This window comes from Pseudophryne corroboree (genome assembly GCF_028390025.1).
Source record: "Pseudophryne corroboree isolate aPseCor3 chromosome 3 unlocalized genomic scaffold, aPseCor3.hap2 SUPER_3_unloc_11, whole genome shotgun sequence".
In the NCBI taxonomy this organism is placed as follows: domain Eukaryota; kingdom Metazoa; phylum Chordata; class Amphibia; order Anura; family Myobatrachidae; genus Pseudophryne; species Pseudophryne corroboree.
In genome coordinates this window covers 382,269-402,969 of record NW_026967499.1, presented here as the reverse complement: position 1 = coordinate 402,969, position 20,701 = coordinate 382,269, and the positions used below count along the sequence as shown (strand labels likewise).

General features: G+C 45.2%; 1 protein-coding gene and 1 pseudogene across 1 annotated transcript in view; one reads left to right on the top strand and one right to left on the bottom strand.

Moving 5' to 3' along the window:
- LOC134983274 (oocyte zinc finger protein XlCOF6-like) overlaps positions 1 to 20,701 on the top strand; it is a 78,758-nt gene that overhangs the window by 3,325 nt on the left and 54,732 nt on the right. The window lies entirely within an intron of this gene.
- Positions 14,521 to 15,803, bottom strand: LOC134983273 (gastrula zinc finger protein XlCGF17.1-like; annotated as a pseudogene).

Here is a 20,701-nt window from a genome sequence, read left to right as displayed (position 1 = left end):
GAGGCGCCGGTCAGCATACTAGGCTGCCTCGCCCTGCGATGGGCGGCCCCCAGCACGCTAGAAAAAGGATTGCTAATTAGCAGCATCTGCTATCCTTACTGACTTACTGTAGGCACCTATTACACAATCTTACTGACTCTCCCAGCCCTACATGACCAGGGTCCATGTACCAGAAGCAGCTTCTGCCTTCTTACTGACTTACTGTAGTCACCTATTACATAATCTTACTAACTCTCCCAGCCCTACATGACCAGGGTCCATGTACCAGAAGCAGCTTCTGCCTCCTTACTGACTTACTGTAGGCCCCTATTACATAATATTACTGACTCTCCCAGCCCTACATGACCAGGGTCCATGTACCAGAAGCAGCTTCTGCCTCCTTACTGACTTACTGTAGGCCCCTATTACATAATCTTACTGACTCTCCCAGCCCTACATGACCAGAATCCATGTACCAGAAGCAGCTTCTGCCTCCTTACTGACTTACTGTAGACCCCTATTACATAATCTTACTGACTCCCAGCCCTACATGACCAGGGTCCATGTACCAGAAGCAGCTTCTGCCTCCTTACTGACTTACTGTAGGCCCCTATTACATAATCTTACTGACTCTCCCAGCCCTACATGACCAGGGTCCATGTACCAGAAGCAGCTTCTGCCTCCTTACTGACTTACTGTAGGCCCCTATTACATAATCTTACTGACTCTCCCAGCCCTACATGACCAGGGTCCATGTACCAGAAGCAGCTTCTGCCTCCTTACTGACTTACTGTAGGCCCCTATTACATAATCTTACTGACTCTCCCAGCCCTACATGACCAGGGTCCATGTACCAGAAGCAGCTTCTGCCTCCTTACTGACTTACTGTAGGCACCTATTACATAATCTTACTGACTCTCCCAGCCCTACATGACCAGGGTCCATGTACCAGAAGCAGCTTCTGCCTCCTTACTGACTTACTGTAGGCCCCTATTACATAATCTTACTGACTCTCCCAGCCCTACATGACCAGGGTCCATGTACCAGAAGCAGCTTCTGCCTCCTTACTGACTTACTGTAGTCCCCTATTACAGAATCTTACTGACTCCCAGCCCTACATGACCAGGGTCCATGTACCAGAAACAGCTTCTGCCTCCTTACTGACTTACTGTAGGCCCCTATTACATAATCTTACTGACTCTCCCAGCCCTACATGACCAGGGTCCATGTACCAGAAGCAGCTTCTGCCTCCTTACTGACTTACTGTAGTTCCCTATTACAGAATATTACTGACTCTCCCAGCCCTACATGACCAGGGTCCATGTACCAGAAGCAGAATCTGCCTCCTTACTGACTTACTGTAGGGCCCTATTACATGATCATACTGACTCCCAGCCCTACATGACCAGGGTCCATGTACCAGAAGCAGTTTCTGCCTCCTTACTGACTTACTGTAGGCCCCTATTACATAATCTTACTGACTCTCCCAGCCCTACATGACCAGGGTCCATGTACCAGAAGCAGCTTCTGTCTCCGTACTGACTTACTGTAGGCCCCTATTACATAATCTTACTGACTCTCCCAGCCCTACATGACCAGGGCCCATGTACCAGAAGCAGTTTCTGCCTCCTTACTGACTTACTGTAGGCCCCTATTACAGAATCTTACTGACTCTCCCAGCCTTACATGACCAGGGTCCATGTACCAGAAGCAGCTTCCGCCTCCTTACTGACTTACTGTAGGCCCCTATTACATAATCTTACTGACTCTCCCAGCCCTACATGACCAGGGTCCATGTACCAGAAGCAGCTTCTGCCTCCTTACTGACTTACTGTAGGCCCCTATTACATAATCTTACTGACTCTCCCAGCCCTACATGACCAGGGTCCATGTACCAGAAGCAGCTTCTGCCTCCTTACTGACTTACTGTAGGCCCCTATTACACAATCTTACTGACTCTCCCAGCCCTACATGACCAGGGTCTATGTACCAGAAGCAGCTTCTGCCTCCTTACTGACTTACTGTAGGCCCCTATTACATAATCTTACTCTCCCAGCCCTACATGACCAGGGTCCATGTACCAGAAGCAGCTTCTGCCTCTGTACTGCCCTGGTTACTTCCATCTGTTGATGAAGGACTGTTAGTACCATAAATCCCCAACTAGTGCTTGGATGTCAGGGAAACAGGTGGGTGGTAGTGGGGAGAGTCAGGGCGGTGGCAGTAGTGGGGGAGAGATGGTGGGTGGCAGTAGTGGAATGAGACAGGGTCGTGGCAGTAGTGCAGGGAGACGGCGATGGCAGTAGTGGGAGGAGACGGTGCGTGACAGTAGTGGGGGGAGACAGGCCGAGTGGCAGTAGTGGAAGGAGACAGGGTGGGTGTCAGCAGTGGGGGGAGACAAGGCAGGTGACAGTAGTGGTGGGAGACAGGGTGGGTGGCAACAATGGAGGGAGATGGGACAGGTGGCAGTAGTGGAGGGAGACGGGGCAGGCGGCAGTAGTGGAAGGAGACAAGTGGGTGGCAGTAGTGGTGGGGAGATGGTGGATGGCAGTAGGGGGGACAGGGTGGGTGGCAGTAATGGGGGGAGATGTTGGTGGGAGACGGGGCGGGTGGCAGGTGTGTGGGGAGACAGGGCGTTGGCCGTAGTGGGGGAACAGGGCAGATGGCAGTAGTGGGGGGAGACATTGTGGGTGGCAGTAGTGGGGGGAGACAGGGCAGATGGCCGCAGTGCAGTACCAGGGAATGCTGGAGGCAGTAAAGAGGTGTATGGGTCCTGCACAGAATCAGCTGATAATTAGACTTAATGATGATTATGCTTCCTTATTTCTAATGAATCCCTTGTGTGTGTTACTGTTATTTGCTGTGTCAGCCTTTATGTGTGTTCTGTGTAATAATCCTGAAAGTAGTGCTGCTACCGATCTCATATCATTTGTAGTAACTTGGAAAAGATGAGATATGAGGTGCACTCTGGAAGCTTAAAGGGGGTTACTCAGAGATGACCGCAGGTGTGATATCACGCAGCCCCTGGAAAATGGTCCCGGCCCGCCCGCTTTCGCCCCTCAGGGATGCCGCCACAATGTGTGTGTCTGCGCGGCCGCTGCGCATGTGCATTTCGCCACCACAAGCAAACTGCTGAGTAAAGTATTTTTTAAGTTTAAAATATAGACAAAAATATGTGAATTAAAGATATGAAATAAAGTAGTTTAAAATCAAAAGATTTCCGGTGTGATTTTGGCTGTGTCCGATTTTGACAAATCATTTGAATAGTGGGATGATATTACGGGAGGGAAGGGGGGGTCTCTTTCTGTGTAAAGAAAGTTTTATTTGTTAGTTTTAAATTAATTATGTCTGTTCAAATGTTGTTTTTTAACTTGTAGGTGAATTAGGGTTGTTGTATTTGGAAAAATAAACTTACCTGACCCTTGCCTGGAGATGTCCATGTATGAAGGTATGGGAGATACCTGCTGCAGTCCCTTCTACTTACATTTGGGAGGTCTGGTTGTTTTGAGGGAATTAGTAGCAAATAGTAAATGATACATTGGCTCCATAATGTCTCGCTGACCCTCTGATTCTTACAAAAATATGTTACACAAAATGACATTTGCATTAACAACCATTAATTAAACAAGAAAAACACTTTTAAAAAAAAACTTTATATATATAAAAAAAATAGAAGAAAATCACCAATTCTGGTCTGGATTCAGTGACTCTATCATGAGAACAAGTGTCTTTTTAGCAAGGACTATGCCAACAGTAACCAGTAGAGGAATCAGGCGTATCCCACAGAATATCAGTGCTGCCACCATACATTGGGTATAGAAGATAAAGTGCAAGATTTCTGAACAGTGCTTTTATAAGGAACATAAGAAGTGCATAGATCACAATGATCAGAAGTCCAGGACAATGAGGTCAAGAATCCAACACTGGTACTAATTACATATTTACATATTCATCACAGATAACGAAATGCATACCAACACGTTCAACAAACCAGTAGACGTCCGTAGCTTCATACTAACCTCCAGCTGCCACCACCCAAACTGGTTGAACAGTGTCCCAGTAGGCCAATTCAAAAGACTCAGGAGGAACTGCTCCAGAGTCAGCGATTATGAGACACAAGGACAAGAACTAAGTTTAAAATTTAGAGAGAAACAGTATGATACAGAAAAGGTACAGACAGCATATACCATGGGTAAGGGAAATGATAAGCCTCCCCTCCTACAATACAAAAAGAGACCAGAACATAAAACAGACAAAGAAGAGATCCTTTTCATAACACAATACACAAAACAAGCAAATCAGATTAAAAAGATCATAAACAAACATTGGCCGATACTTCAAGATGACACACTAGCAGATATCATACCTCCAAAACCAAAAGTAGTGTTCCTGAAAGCACCAGACATTAAGAAGAAGCTGGTACACAGCCACGTACCACCAAAACACAAACTACTATAGATGGAACACATAAGAAGGGGACTTCTACCACTATGGGACCTGCATGGGCTGCAACACAACAAAAGCTAGAAGCACCACACCTACCCAAACAGTAATGTCTGTTTCACATTCCACAACATGTAACACACAGGACAACTTACCATGCCACAGCAAGGGCATCATATATATGTTAGAATGTCCCTGTCCGCAACAATACATAGGAAGGACTATACAGCCACTCAAAATGAGAATAAATGAACACATACGGAATATAAAAAAAAGGTTTGGAAGAACATCCACTTTCCTTACATTACAAAGAACATCATGAATCAAATCCCACACTACTCAAGGTCACAGGACTGAAGGAGGTTAAGAAAACCTGGAGAGGGGGTGACTACATACACACCATCAACAGGGAGGACCTGCGTATGATAATCCACATGGTGACCCGAACACCCAAAGGCCTCAACCAGGACAATGAAGTACGATCCATAATTTGTATATGAAGATAATATCTTTACATCCTGGGATCAAACACTCTCTAAGCCCACTAGTATCCAAGTAACTATATATATAACACCCAGGTAACACCTTTCTGATAGGAATAATACATTTATACAGAATACAGGCACAAGATGAGACTATTTTATTCCATTCACACTTATTGGAGGAACATAATATAGTCTTCTGTTACGTAGTCACATGCAATGTTCAACCCAGACTGCAAGAACACCAGGGATTTATGTATAAAATGTGATATCTAGTAGCAAACAGTTTAAGTCATTTACTTGTATCAAGAAATGTGCAACACTAAACAGTAACTGAACAACCAATCCACAGAAGAACCATTGCCATCTAGAAAAACCAATAACAATCCATGTAGTAATAACCAATCCACAGTAGAACCATTGATTGACATCTAGAATAACCAATCACAATCCAAGTATGAATAACCAATCCACAGAACTATTGATTGATATCTAGAAAAGCCAATCACAATCTAAGTAGGAACTACCAACAGTAAATTCTCCCACCCACAAGATGGCTACTTAACCTCACTTATGCCAGAGAACAGTGAATCACACAGACTCCCAGAGGAAGGCCAGCAAGCTGAAAGGCGTTGGAGATACAGACACAAAGTCACCCAGAAGAACGGATATTAAAGACACTGATACTCCTAAGAAGCCCCGGTGCCTGGTGTATAAAAATGGAACCAGGACAGCAAGGAACATCACAAGCGGAAAGGACAGATGGGTGGCGCCCAAAGGAGAACAAAAGGTGAGTCTCTGCAAGTGAGGGGGGGGTGTCTGCAAGAGGTTCTGCAGAGAACGAGCCGGTACATTCCCTCCCCAGGCAACGAAGAGCCAGGTGCAGGACGCTAGCTCCCGGGGAAGTCTGGAACAAGACCAACCGAGGACGCAGGCATGTCAGCCAGAGCGGAGTCAGTCCGGAGCCCCTGTGTTAATCCTGAACAATGCCCGAGTCCCACCGTCTAAGATGAACGGCCGCAATGGTAGCACTCAAGACTACACAGACTTGTAGCCATTGTAGAGATACGGGTCTCCGGTCTCTACCACCGATAGTGATCATTGGATATCTCATTCATCTCCGCATTAGTTGCTGAGTGCACGGAACTTTCACAAGAACTTAATTATTTGGCACCACAGTACTCTATATATTTTATTCATACAATAGTGATTTCTGCATTAATACACTGTATATGTATGCCTACTGCATTTCATATAATCATAAGTAAAGGTTTCAGAACCGGTTCAGGATATTGTATTTCATTGGCAGATGTCAATCATTACACAACAAAGGCTTTAACAAGCCAGACTACCGGCATCAGACACCGAGGGGCGATAGCGCAGGGAGGATAATAAACCAACCTGGTTCCGGTATGAATGGTCGACCATGTTATGGTCGACAGTCATTAGGTCGACCACTATTGGTCGATATTGACATGGACACATGGTCGACACATGAGAATGGTCGGCACATGAAAGGTTGACACATGAAAAGGTCGACATGAGTTTTTTAACTTTTTGGTGTTGTTTTTTGCGTAAAGTGACGGGGAACCCCAATTAGTGCACCGCGTCCCCTTGCATGGCTCGCTTCGCTCGCCATGCTTCGGGCATGGTGCCTTCGCTTCGCTCAGCACAGATTACCATTCCAATCGTAGTCCACGTGGATCATAAAGTATGGAAAAGTTCCCCAAAAAGGAAAAAAAGTTAAAAAACTCATGTCGACCTTTTCATGTGGCGACCTTTCATGTGTCGACCATTTTCATGTGTCGACCATGTGTACATGTCGACCATGTCAATGTCGACCAATAGTGGTCGACCTAATGACTGTCGACCATAACATGGTCGACCATCTGAACGGATACCAACCAACCTTATCCCAAGTATTATCTCACACGCCTCAACAAGAGAGTCGTCATTTGTGAATGAGGTAGCATCAAGAACCAGACGCTTGTAGATCTTCTTTTGATCCTCCTTCATCAGTCGCATTTCCGCCATGATGTAAATGCTACACGATTGCTCCAAGTCTGGGAACCTATTAAGAACCTCCTCGGTGAGAGTAAAAAACTGTTGTGAGCTGGGCGGGGCAGAAGTGGGTTTCCGGATGACCTCCACTGTTTCAGGGGTCGTGGCTGTTGGGTTCGGTGGTCCACTTCAGTTGTCTCGCTCATGCAAGGCTTCACTTCCAGCTCCGGTGTAATATCCTGCAATATAAAACAAAAATGAACTCTATGTAAAAATGTGTGTGTACAATACAATACAAATGTGTGTATACTTACCAGATTCAGACTCTCCGATGCCTCCTCTTCCACAAGAGTGGGAGAATCCGGATCCAGATTACACTGTGACCTTATCCTTGGCTCTTGCTCTAAAGTGATTTTCGTGAGGTCATAATATCAAAGTGTTGGCTTGTAAACCTCTCCCGTCCCGGCTCCTGAACGTTGCGATTCCATGTACTTCTTGTGCTACTATAAAAACACTGTTCACTGTTCCGGGCTCTACGGTATCAGATCAGCTGGTCTTATGCCCGATTCCTCTGTGTTCTGTTGGCATAGTCCACTTATTACACACCACAGGAACTCGTTCTCGTGATACAATTCAATGAATCCAGACCAGAATTTGTGATTTTCCTCTGCTGAAACATCTGTGGGAAAAAAATTAAACACAATTTAACTACAAAGCACAAGTGTAATGTACACACCTATGTCATACAACCTGTATAGTAACGCACAAACAGCAACTTGAATTATGAGCACCCAGCGGAAAATAGAAACCCATCTCCAGCACCGTTACACATTATTACACACCGTAATCCCCATTACACATTATTACACACCGTAATGCCCATTACACATTACACACTAATGCCCATTACACATTATTACACACCATAATGCCCATTACACATTATTACACACTGTAATGCCCCTTACACATTATTACACATTATAATGCCCATTACACATTATTACACACCGTAATGCCCATTACACATTATTACACACCGTAATGTTCATTACACATTATTATTAGATATGAGCGGGTTCAGTTCCCTGAGAACTGGACCCCCCGAACTTCACACTCTGAGCCTGGATCCGAGTCCGGCTCTGGACTACTTGCCAGACTTGGAAACCAGAATGAGGCAAAACATCATCATCCCGCTGTCAGATTCTCGCGGGATTTGGATTCCATATAAACAGCCACATGTCTCCGCCATTTTCACTCCAGACTTGGAGAGTGAGGGAGACAGACCTCTGTCTCTCTGTGGGTGGTGGCATTGGGTGGGGTTAGTGTGTGCTCTGTAGGGGTGCTGCTGTAGTCACTGTGGCGTACCTGTGTGGTGTTAGGAGTGCTGTCCTGGCTGTCACTGGTGTTTCATGTGCTGCAGCTGTACATGGGTGTTGCTGTCCTGGCTGTCACTGTGTTGTACAAGGTGTAAGGGCACTGTAATCCTATATGCTGGAAAATATAGGGGTGCTGCTGTTCAAATAACATTACACTGGCCCTGTATGCTATCAAAATTCAGGGGTGCAGTTGTTAAAAATTAAAATCACACTGCTCCCGTATGCTGTAAAATATAGGGGTGCTGCTGGCTATGTATGTTGTAAAAATTCAGGGGAGCAGCTGCTAAAAATTAAAAGCACACTGCTCCTGTATACTGTAAAATATAGGGGTGTTGCTGTTCAGATAACATTACACTGGTCCCGTGTGTCATAAAAATTCAGGGGTGCAGTTGTTAAAACTGAAAAGCACACTTCTGTATACTGTAAAATATAGGGGTGTTGCTGTTCAAATAACATTACACTGGCCCTCTATGCTGTAAGTATACAGGGGTGCTGTGAAAATAAAGGGGCACTGTTTGTGTCCTGTAATAATAGAAGGATGCTGTCCTGTGAAATGTAGAACAACAATTTGGAGGAAAAAATTGTGCAAGATCTGGAACCACTTCCAGTTCCTAGAGCTGAAGCTGCTGCTGCCACCAGTCATGACATTGACGATTTCATTCCATCAACTTTCTCTGCTAAGGCCGATGCCCAATGTCATAGAGGGCGTGTGAAATCCAAGAAGCAAAAATTAATAATCAGAAAAAAATAAACTATCTGACGAAAAACATAAAATTGGCAAAATTGGCAATATGCCATTCACGACACGAAGTGGCAAGGTAAGGCTAAGGTCTTGGCCTATGTTCATGATTGGTGGCTCAGCTTCTCATGAGGATGGAAGCCCTCCAGCCTCTCGAATAAAATTAAGCTTGTTAAACATCTGTGCATACAGAGATATCGCAAATCCCCAAGGAGAGTCCAAGTGTGTCCGCGGTTGCGATGTCTAGGCCTGACCTTCCCAAGACTGTATGGAAAGAGGAGGATCCTACCACCATTTGCACGCCCCCTGCAAGTGCTGGGAGGAGCACCACCAGTACAGTTGCTGATATTGAGATTGAGGATGTCACTGTAGACATACACTTGGATGAGCAGGATATTGGTATAGCTGGCACTGAGGAGGAAGTTTATGATCAGGATTCTGATGGAGATGTGGTTGGTTTGAATAAGGCACCAGTGGAGACAGCTGTTGTCCATGGGAGGAGAAAGCACATTGACATGCCTGGACACAATACAAGAAAGCCACCTCTTCGGTGTGGAATTATTTCTCCACAAATGTGGACAACAGCTGTCAAGCCATATGTTGCCTTTGTCAATCTGTAATAAGTAGGAGTAAGGCTGTTAACCACCTAGGAACATCCTCCCTTATACGTCACCTGCAGCACATTCATCAGAAGTCATTGTCAAATTTCCTCCTCAGTCAGGAATGTCAGTAGTCCTGCAGGCCATGTCACTGCCATGACTGACGAGTCCTCCCCTAATCGTGATTCCTCTGGAGGATCCTTGAGTGTTATGCCTACTACTGCTGCTGCCACTGCTGTTGTTGCTGCTGGAAGTCGATCTTCATCCCAGAGGGGAAGTCAGAAGATCACTTGTACTACTTCAACTAAGCAATTGACTGTCAACAGTCCTTTGCGAGGAAGATAAAATATGACAGCAGTCACCCTGTTGCAAAGCGGATTACTGAGGCCATAACAACTATGCTGATGTTAGACGTGCGTCCGGTATCCGCCATTAGTGCAGTGGGATTTAGACAGCTGATGAACATTCTGTGTCCCCGATACCAAATTCCGTCTAGATTCCACTTCACTAGACAAGCGATTCCCGCACTGTACAGGGACATTAAGAAAGTGTACTCAGTGTCCTGAAAAATGCGGATGTACCCAGTGTACACTTAACCATGGACATGTGGACAAGTGGAGTAGGGCAGACTAAGGACTACGTGACTGTGACAGCCCACTGGGTAGATGTATTGCCTCCCGCAGCAACAGCAGCGGCACCAGTAGCAGCATCTTGCAAATACCAACTCGCTCCTAGGCAGGCTATGCTGTGTATCACCGGTTTCCATAAGAGGCACACCACCGACAACCTTTTTCAGAAACTGAGGGACATCATCGCACAATGGATTACCCCACTTAGACTCTCCTAGGTATTTGTGATATCGGACAATGCAGCCAATTTTGTGCGTGCATTACATCTGGGCAAATTCCAGCACGTCCCATATTTTGCACATACAATTAATTTGGTGGTGCAGAATTTTTTGAAAAACGACAGGGGCGTGTAGGAGATGCTGGCGATGGCCCGAAAAATTGCGTGCCACTTTCGACATTCAGCCACTGTGTGCCAAAGACTGGAGCGCCAGCAAACACTCCTGAACATGCCCTGCCATCACCTGAAACAAGAGGTGGTAACGAGGGGGAATTCAACACTCTATATGCTTCAGAAGATGGAGGAGCAACAAAAGGCCATTCAAGCCTATATGTCCACCTACGATACAGGCAAAGGAGGGGGAATACACCTGACTCAAGTGCAATGGAGAATGATTTCCGTGTTTTGCACGGGTCTCAAACACTTCAAACTTGCCACACGTGAAGTCAGTTCAGACACTGCCAGCCTAAGTCAGGTCATTCCCCATATCAGGCTTTTGCAGAAGCAGCTGGAGAAATTGAAGGAGGAGCTAATACGGAGCGATTCCATTAAGTATGTGGGAATTGTAGTTGGAGGGTTTATATCTAAAGAAGCCTTAATGTGTGGCACACTCTTTTTTGTTTCATGAGTAAATGAAAACATAACTTTTATTCTTATTTAAGATAGATTTTTCAATAGGCATGACATAAGGCAATTGATTGTCAGCTGGGAAAGACAAAGAATTAATGAAAAATATAAAATAATTTATATACCACCACTAGGTAGAGCAAGAATTGATATAAGCAGGTGAAATATAAAAGGGATTTAAACACAGGTTTTATTTATCAAATTTATGAGATCCTTTCACAACAGGATTGTGATCTCAGAAAAAAACTCTTTTAAAGCTGCTCCCTGCAGAGCGTTACTACTGCATACAACCTAAGTACTCCCTGCAGAGCGTTACTACTGCATACAACCTAAGTGCTCCCTGCAGATTTTTTCTACTGCATACAACCTAAGTGCTCCCTGCAGAGCATTACTACTGCATACAACCTAAGTGCTCCCTGCAGAGCGTTACTACTGCATACAACCTAAGTGCTCCCTGCAGAGCGTTACTACTGCATACAACCTAAGTGGCCTTTTCTGGTAACCACTATGTGTTACAATGACCACTTTGTTACTACCCGTAGCGTATCACACTTTAAGACAGTGTTACTACCTATAATGTATAACAGTGGGATCGTTCTCAGGGGCACAAAGAAACATATATGTTCAATTCAGCACATATGTAATAATATTGGTATTGAGAGGAAATGTTTTCCTATAACCAAGTATATCATTGTAAAACCCAGGCACCGATGTGATCAAGTAAACATGAAACGTACGTCATCGGAAGCTCAGACGTACACTGTCTCCGGGTGTGTGGCTTTCAAACCCCGACTCGGCGTCTGTGCTCTCGAGCGGCTCCCAGCGCAGCGTTACAGGTCTCCTAGCGGTACTGACACCGCTCTCTGCACAGCGCTACAGATTCCCCAGCGGCATTGACACTGCAGCCACCATTTCAGGCAGGTACTCAGAGCGGCTCTCTCATTCCCGGGACACCGCTCACCTCCTCTGCAATGTGTACCCGCAACAGGGGAGGAAGCGACTGATCCCGGGGACAGCAGAAGCTGCTGCACTTTATCTTTCCTTCTGCTCTGGTGCTGGTGCTTTCCCTGCTCTCATTGTTCCCAGTCACTGCCCCACGGCACATGGGATAAAAGTAGAAGGGGGATTCAGCCTATATACACCAGAGCTTCTTTATATCTATTAGAGGAAGGATCTCTATCAGAAGAATGGTTATAGCACTGTTTATATAACAGCATATATTATCATTATTACAGGCTGCTACTCTCTCCCCAGCCTCATTCATTCTTCAGATGTTATATTTCTGTAGCGGGTGCTGGAGATACAGAAAGGTGGTTCTCCTGATTTGTGGAGTCATTGCATACAGACGTCATTACTAGTCACTGGTTACTACTCGTTATCTGACTGATTTATATTTATATCAGGCGTCACTCAGTGATTGGCAATAGTATTGTGTAGATGCATGTTGGGACAACTTAGCAGGCCTTTGTAATGAAACAGGCAGAAAGCTGGATATTATCTATGCACTAACCTTGGGATAATATAATGTATACCTCGCTCTGTGACAGGGTTTCATATTGTATACCTTGTTACAGGGAATATCCCTTCTCAATAACAATATTGTCACAGAAGTGATAGAAATGTGTAGAATTGGATATGCATGCCTTAGAGAACTGTGCTGTGTTACAGGGTTACACATGATATGCTCAGTCACAGGAGAACACCTTTTATTACCAACAATATTGTTTTATTCCATGTGCATATCTTTGTGATGTGATCAATTATCAATTTATATATGTACTGAATGGGTAACACATGTGATTGAGGATTCTGCTCTGGTACAGGGTTTTACAATGATATACTTGGTTGGTACTTATTTCATGCCTATTGAAAAATCTATCTTAAATAAAAATAAAAGTTATGTTTTAATTTATTCATGAAACAAAGAAAAAGAGTGTGCCACACATTAATGCTTCTTTAGATATAAGCCCACAAGCGGTTTTTCCTAAACCCCCTAACCAGTCATTACAATTTGCTTAATGGCGCACCTCCAACCTGATTAGCTAATCTTTGGTATTAACAGTTTTGGATTATTCCCTCTATCGGTTGGTTGGTTCATACATAGGATCATAGAACAATGATCATTTGGGCCTGTGCATAGTCCCTCAGACTTAGCGTCTTCCTGGAAATACTTGTGGATGGAGCCCTTCATTCGCTTTGCCAGGATTTAAGGGTGGTCAATCTGTTGAAATCAGAGCACTACATTTTGGCCACCGTGCTCGATCCTAGGTTTAAAGCCTACGTTGTATCTCTCTTTCCGGACACAAGTCTGCAGAGGAGGAAAGACCTGCTGGTGAGAAAATTGTCAACTCAAGCGGAACGTGACCTGTCAACAGCTCCTCCTTCATTTTCTCCAGCAACTGGGGCTGCAAGGAAAAGGATAAAATTTCCGAGCCCACCCGCTGGACACAAAAGTAACAATACAAGTGACACATTAACAGGAAATTGTTTCTGTCACCATAGCGACAATTATCTGGAAATAAGATAATACACAGACACATAAAAAGACTCAACGGAAATCTTTTGTTTTTAAACAACTTTATTTCATATCTTTAATACACAGATTTTTCTCTATATTTTACACTTAAAAAATACTTTACTCTGCACAACATGGATAAAATATCCTTTAAATCACAGAAACAATTCAAGTTACATTATAGTATTGCAGACAAGTAAAACAGATACATATCAGGAGCCAAAACCCTATGGGGGTCATTCAGACCCAGCCGCAATAGCGGCCCGCAGCAGTTTGCTGGTGGTGGCAAAATGCATATGCACAGCGGCTGCACAGACACACACATTGCGGTCGCATCTCTGAGGGGTAAATGCGGGCGGGCCGGGACCATTTTCCGGGGGGCTGCGTGATGTCACATCTGTGTTCATCTCTGATTAACCCCCTATAAGCTTCCAGAGTGCACCTCATATCTCATCTATTCCAAGTTACTACAAATGATATGAGATCGGTAGCAGCACTACTTTCAGGATTATTATACAGAACACACATAAAGGCAAACACAGCAAATAACAGTAACATATACAAGGGATTAATTAGAAATAAGGAAGCATAATCATCATTAAGTCTAATTATCAACTGATTCTGTGCGGAACACATACACCTCTTTACTGCCTCCAGCGGCGCCTGGTACTGCACTGTGACCATCCGTCCTGTCTCCCCCCACCACTGCCACCCGCCCTGTCTTCCCCCCCTACTGCCACCCAGTCTCCTTTCACTACTGCCACCCGCCCTGTCTCCCCCCACTGCAGTCACCTGCCCTGTCTCCTCCCACCCGTCCTGTCTCCCCCCACTACTGCCACCCGCCCCATCTCCCCCCACTATTGCCACCCACCCCGTCTCCCGCCACTACTGTCACCCGCCCTGTCTTCTCACTACTGCCACCTGTCCCATCTCCTCCCACTACTGCCACAACCGGTCACACCCACTACTGCCACCCACCCTGTCTCCCCCAACTGCTGTTACCACCTTATTGCAAAAAGCATAGGAGATAGGATAAGAACCTTGAAGAACAACGCATGGTAATGATGAGTATACTCCAAAATAAAATAGTTCCTCACCTGAGTGATGTCTATTGTGTGCAAGAGCAGATTTATTTCTCAGAGTATAGAAATGCCTTCTCACCTGTGTGACTTTGCTGATGGGTAACAAGTTGTGATTTTTGTGTAAAACATTTCCCGCACTCAGAGCAAGAAAATGGCTTCTCACCTGTGTGACTTCTGTGATGTATAACAAGATCTGATTTCTGTGCAAAACATTTCCCACACTCAGAACATGGAAAAGGCTTCTCACCTGCGTGACTGCGCAGATGTGTAACAAGTTGTGATTTACTTACACAACATTTCCCACACTCAGAACATGGAAATGGCTTCTCACCTGTATGACTTCTGTGATGTATAACAAGATGTGATTTACTTACACAACATTTCCCACACTCAGAACATGGAAATGGCTTCTCACCTGTGTGACTTCTGTTATGTCTAACGAGCTGATTTCTGTGTAAAACATTTCCCACACTCAGAACATGGGAATGCCTTCTCACCTGTGTGACTTTGCTGATGGGTAATAAGTTGTGATTTTTGTGTAAAACATTTCCCGCACTCAGAGCAAGAAAATGGCTTCTCACCTGTGTGACTTCTGTGATGTCTAACAAGAGCTGATTTCTGTGTAAAACATTTCCCACACTCAGAACATGGAAAAGGCTTCTCACCTGTGTGACTGCGCAGATGTGTAACAAGTTGTGATTTACTTACACAACATTTCCCACACTCAGAACATGGAAATGGCTTCTCACCTGTGTGACTTGTTTGATGTAGAACAAGATGTGATTTACTTATACATTTCCCACACTCAGAACATAGAAATGGCCTCTCACCTGCCTTACCTGTGTGTGGGTTAATAGGCTTTGTGTTCTTTGTAAAACATTTGGCATCTATAGAACAGGGAAACACTGTATTTACTGTCAGAGCTGTAACAGATGCACCAATATCAGAGTGATCAGGAGAACATTTCCCAGGATCAGGGGGATCAGCTGATAGAGCTGGATGTATAATTGGGGTAATGGGATTAGCTCCTGGAGAATCCTGTCTACTGTCATTATCTTTTATGTCACAATCCGGGGATAACATTAGATGTCCTTCTGAGATATTCCTGCTTGTGTGTCCTTCTGCTGGAAATAAAATACATTATGGAAATGTGACATTTTCTGTAACAATATTAATCTTGTAAACAATAGGAGATGACTCTCTGGGACACTTAATTGTAAATGTGTGTGTATAATAAAACATAACTTTTAATGAAGGCTTTATAATATTGTGTCTCAGACTATCATTGTGTCCACCCTCCTGAGAACACACACAATAACAAATGTAATATTATAATAAGACTTAGATATATCTCTCTCTTGTACTGGTAACTATCCATGAAGTATAAATGGAGATGTAGTCACTCGCCAAGTCCTATGTCAGCACCAATGTAAAACAATGGATGGGGAACATATCGTATGAATTGGAGATTCTAGCTGAACAATAACATCAGTCATATGAGCTGATGGATCAGAGAAATGTCTCCTAACGTTACTCCTGGAAGCATTGGTAAGGTAGCATTCCTTTATGTGTGTGCTCATACGCTGGTAGGCCTGTACATGTGTTACTCACCCTTATATAAGGTATATTGCTACAGCAGAGTAGGTGTGGAACAAGGTACTTTACATGCAATACACCATATAATACCCTGTAATCATCATCTGCTAGTTTATAATCTACTTTCTCTTACGTCCTAGAGGATGCTGGGGTCCATTTAGTACCATGGGGTATAGATGGGTCCTTTGGGAGCCACTGGCACTTTAAGAGTTTAATAGTGTGGGCTGGCCCCTCCTTCTATGCCCCTCCTACCAGACTCAGTTTAGAAAATGTGCCCGGAGGAGCCGGTCACAGCTATGGGAGGTCCTAGGAGTTTTCTTAGTTTTTTATTTTCTATTGTTAGTTAGGTACAGGGAGGCTGCTGGCAACAGCCTCGCTGCTTTGTGGGACTTAGTAGGGGAAGTACGAACCAACTTCCTGAAGAGTTAATGGTTCTCTACTCCGCTGACAGGACACTGAGCTCCTGAGGGTGCTGATCACAAGCCCACAAGGCGACAGCTGTCTCCCGAAGCATGGCCGCTACCCCCTAACAGAGCCAGAAGAAAGAAGAGTGGTGAGTATAGCGCCCGTGTCCCAGTTAGCGGGTCACCAGCGGGTATGGTGGCACAAGGGTGGGAGGACAGCTATAACAGGCTGCGATATCCCAGATTTCAACAAGGATGTCACATTCTGAGAAAGAGACGCAGTTTTTGAGACAATCTGTAGTGGATTTGAAGTATTCAGCTCCCACTACTTCATCTAACACCCCACCTACATACCCCAAAAATGTACACTTGCCCAGATAATGCAAGCTGACACTGATACCGAGTCTGATACAGGGGACGGTGATGGGGATATGCAGGGGGGGGGGCTTCATCCCTTGCTAAAGGGGTGCAGCTAATGATTGAAGCCATTAGGGATGTTTTGCATATTTCTGAGGAGGTTCCGGAACAAGTAGAGGAATCTTATTTTACAGTAAATAAGAAGTCCTCGCTTACCTTCCCTGCTTCTAAAGGAGTTAAACTCCTTGTTTGAAAAATCCTGGGAAAACCCAGAGAAAAAAATTCCAGATCCCTAAAAGAATTCTCATTGCTTTCCCTTTCCCTGAAGAGGATAGGAAGAATTGGGAAAACCCCACGCATAGTAGACGCTTCTGTATCTAGGATGTCTAAAAAGGTGGTTTTACCTGTCCCTGGTTCAACCGCTTTAAAGGAGCCGGCTGATCGCAAGATTGAAAATTGAAATTAAGACTACACTCAAATCACTACACACTGCTACAGGAGTGGCTTTAAGGTCCACTATTGCTTGTACGTGGATTTCTAAAGCCATAGTAAAGTGGTCAGGCACCTTACTAGAGGACTTAGATACTATGGATAGGAGTGACATTGACTTGTTTTTACGCCACATACAAGATTCAGAAGGTTTCATGGTGGAGGTCATGAAGGACATTGGCCTGCTACTTCCATGGCTATCTCGGCACGCAGAGGACTCTGGCTATGCCAATGGACTGCAGATGCAGAATCCAAGAAAAGTGTGTTGAACCTGCCATTCACAGGTCAGGCACTATCTGGGGACGCATTGGATGCGTGGATTTCCACTGCGACTGCGGGTAAGTCGACATTTCATCCCTTCGCAGCAGCCCTAGCTAGGAAATCTTATCCTTCGTCCACACTGCAGTCCTTTCAGACCGCAAAGTTTAAAAAATCCAAACCCCCTCCCACCTTCTTTAGAGGAGGTCGGGGAAGATCCAAAAAACCTGCACCAACAGGTTCCCAGGCACAGAAACCAGGTTCTGCTTCCTCCAAATACTCAGAATGATGGTGGACCTCTCAGTCTGGAGATCAGGCAGGTGGGAGCGAGACTAAAAGATTTCAGTCACATCTGGGCGTCATCATGCCTAGACCTCAGGGTGATGGATATTGTTACCAAGGGGTACAGACTGGAGTTTCAGGAACTCCCACATCACAGATCCTTCAAATCAGGCTTACCAGCTTCGCTGACAGAAAGTGCTATTCTACAGGAAGCCATTCAAAAATTGGTACGAACAAATGTTATTGTTCCAGTTCCACCTCACCCAAAAACCAAGGGTTATTACTCAAACCTGTTTGTGGTACTAAAACCGGACGGTTCCGTAAGGCCTATATTGAACCTGAAGTTGTTGAACCCCTACTTGAGGGTTTTCCAAATCAAGATGGAGTCTCTGAGAGCGGTGATCTCAGGTCTGGAGGAGGGGGAATTCCTAGTATCCCTGGATATCAAGGCTGCGTACTTTCAAATTCTGATCTGGCCGCCTCACCAGGCCTATCTACGGTTTGCACTACAGGACTGTCACTATCAGTTCCAGACGATGCCATTTGGCCTCTCTACAGCAGTGAGGGTGTTCACCAAGGTCATGGTGGAGATGATGCTCCTCCTATGCAAATAGGGAGTGAACATAATTCCATATCTGGATGATAGGCTGATAAAGACATCTTCCAAGGAGAAGCTGTTGCAGAGTATTGCGCTCTCAACTCAACTACTCTGGGATCATGGGTGGATCCTGGACCTTCCAAAGTCACATTTGGAACTGACAAGGAGACTGTCCTTCCTGGGGATGATACCCGACACAGAAATGCAGAGGGTGTTTCTACCGGTGGAGAAAGCATTGGTGATCCAATCAATGGTCCGGGATGTCTTGAAACCTCCCCGGTATCGGTTCATTGATGCATTCACCTTCTGGGGAAGATGGTATCCTCCTACGAGGCTCTACAATACGGAGATTCCATGCACGGTTCTTCCAGCTGGATCTCCTGGACAAGTTGTCGGGATCGCATCTTCACATGCACCAGCCGATATGCCTGTCGCCGAAAGCCAGAATTTCACTACTCTGGTGGCTGCAAACTTCTCACCTGCTGAAGGGCCGCACGTTCGGGATTCAGAATTGGATTCTTCTAACCACGGATGCAAGCCTCAAAGGTTGGGGAGTAGCCACCCAAGGGGAAAACTTCCAAGGAAAGTGGTCAAGCCAGGAATCGGTCCTTCCAATAAACATTCTGTAACTAAGGTCCATATACAATGGCCTTCTACAAGCGGCTCATCTTCTGCAAGATCGAGCCATTCAGGTTTAGTCAGACAACGTCACAGCGGTGTCCTACATAAACAGGCAGGGTGGAGCGAAGAGCAGGGCTGCAATGTCATAGGTAACAAGAATCCTCCTCTGGGCAGAAAGACACACACTGGCACTGTCGGCGATCTTCATTCCGGGAGAGGACAACTGGGAAGCAGACTTCCTCAGCAGACATGATCTCCATCCAGGAGAATGGGGCCTCCACCCAGAAGTATTCACAGAGGTAACACGCCGATGGGGTATACCTCAGATAGACATGATGGCCTCTTGCCTCAACAAGAAGCTTCGGAGGTACTGTTCCAGCTCACGAGACCTACAGGCAGTGGCGGTGGACACCCTGGTGACTCCATGGGTGTTCCAGTCAGTGTATGTGTTCCCTCCACTTCCACTCATCCCAAGGATTCTCAAACTAATAAAAAGATCAAGAGTTCCGGCGATCCTCATTGCTCTGGACTGCTGGAGGATCTGAGGCCTCTTCCTCTTTGCGAGGAACTTTTACTGCAGGGGCCGTTTGCCTATCAAGACTTACCGCGGCTACGTTTGACGGCATGGAGGTTGAACGCCAGATCTTAGCTCAGAAGGGCATTCCGAATAAGGTTATTCCTACTCTGATCTAAGCTAGGAAGGGGATAATGTCTAAACATTACCATCGAATTTGGAAAAAGTATGTGTCTTGGTGTGAATCCAAAACGTTTCCTATGGTGGAGTTTCAACTGGGACATTTTCTCCTTTTTCTGCAAGCAGGTGTTGGCCTACGCTTGGGCTCCATCAAGGTACATATTTTGACCTTGTCTATTTTCTTCCAGAAACAATTGGCTGCTATCCCTGAGGTTCAGACTTTCTTGAAAGGAGTTCTGCACATCCAACCACCCTTTGTACCTCCTATGGCACCTTGGGATCTTAATGTGGTGCTGTAGTTCCTGCAATCGGATTGCTTCAAACCTTTACAGGAGGTGGACGTAAAGTTTCTTACTTGGAAGGCGGTCATGTTGTTGGCCTTGGCTTCTGCCAGACGTGTGTCAGAATTGGGGGCATTGTCGCACAAGAGCCCCTACTTGATGTTCCATGAGGATAGAGCTGAGCTCAGAATGCATCAGCAATTTCTCCCTGAGGTTGTGCCGGCTTTTCATATCAACCAACCTATTGTGGTGCCAGTGGTTACTGACATCTCAATTACCTCAAAGTCTTGGATGTCGTGCGCGCTTTGAAAATCTATGTAAAGAGAACTACTCGTCACAGGAAGTCGGACGCACTATTTGTACTTTATTATCCCAAAAAGATTGGGTGTCCTGCTTCTAAGCAGACAATTTCATGCTGGATCAGGCTTATTA